At 37.9% G+C, this 683-nt stretch overlaps 1 non-coding gene across 1 annotated transcript; it reads right to left on the reverse strand.

Moving 5' to 3' along the window:
* Positions 1-215: 215 nt before the first annotated feature.
* Positions 216-288, reverse strand: TRNAG-UCC (transfer RNA glycine (anticodon UCC)). The gene has a single exon. It is a non-coding gene; the product is annotated as a tRNA-Gly (tRNA).
* Between the last annotated feature and the right edge of the window lie 395 nt (positions 289-683).

Raw genomic sequence — 683 nt, forward strand, 5'->3', positions numbered from 1 at the left:
CAGTGATAATATTTCGGATATGTTGGGTTAAATAAAATATAGTGTCACATTTATCTCTTTTTACATTAAAAAAATTAATTAATTTTGGCTGTGCTGGGTCTTAGTTGTGGCGTGCGGGATCTTCATTGCAGCATGTGGGATCTTTTAGTTGCAGCATGAGGGCTTCTTAGTTGTGGTATGCGGACTCTTAGTTGCGGCATGCATGCGGGCTCTAGTTCCCTGACCAGGGATTGAACCTGGGCCCCCTGCATTGGAAGTGCAGAGTCTTACCCACTGGACCACCAGGGAAGTCCCTCTTTTTACATTTTTAATGAAGCTACTAGAAAATTTAAAAGTACATATGTGACTCATGTTATATTTCTATTGTACAGTGCTGCTCTAGAAGACTCCCCTAGTTCTTTCAAACACATTATCCATTGAGAATCCACGTCCAGTTCATTCTGCTAAGGTAGCACCAGTATAGGGGTAGCCAAAAGAAAATTTCTAATTATAAATTACAAGATCATCCTCAGAAAGGTGTTTTTCCTCAGAAAAGTATATACCCTAGAAATATTTCTTTGTTTCTCAAAATATTGAGATTTTGTCAACATTTAGGATTTCTGTGTACATGTGTGATTCATAATATAGGCCTCCTCCTACATGGATGAATATGCATGTAAGTATTGGATTAATCATCTGTGAAT

Source organism: Eubalaena glacialis, chromosome X (assembly GCF_028564815.1).
Source record: "Eubalaena glacialis isolate mEubGla1 chromosome X, mEubGla1.1.hap2.+ XY, whole genome shotgun sequence".
In the NCBI taxonomy this organism is placed as follows: domain Eukaryota; kingdom Metazoa; phylum Chordata; class Mammalia; order Artiodactyla; family Balaenidae; genus Eubalaena; species Eubalaena glacialis.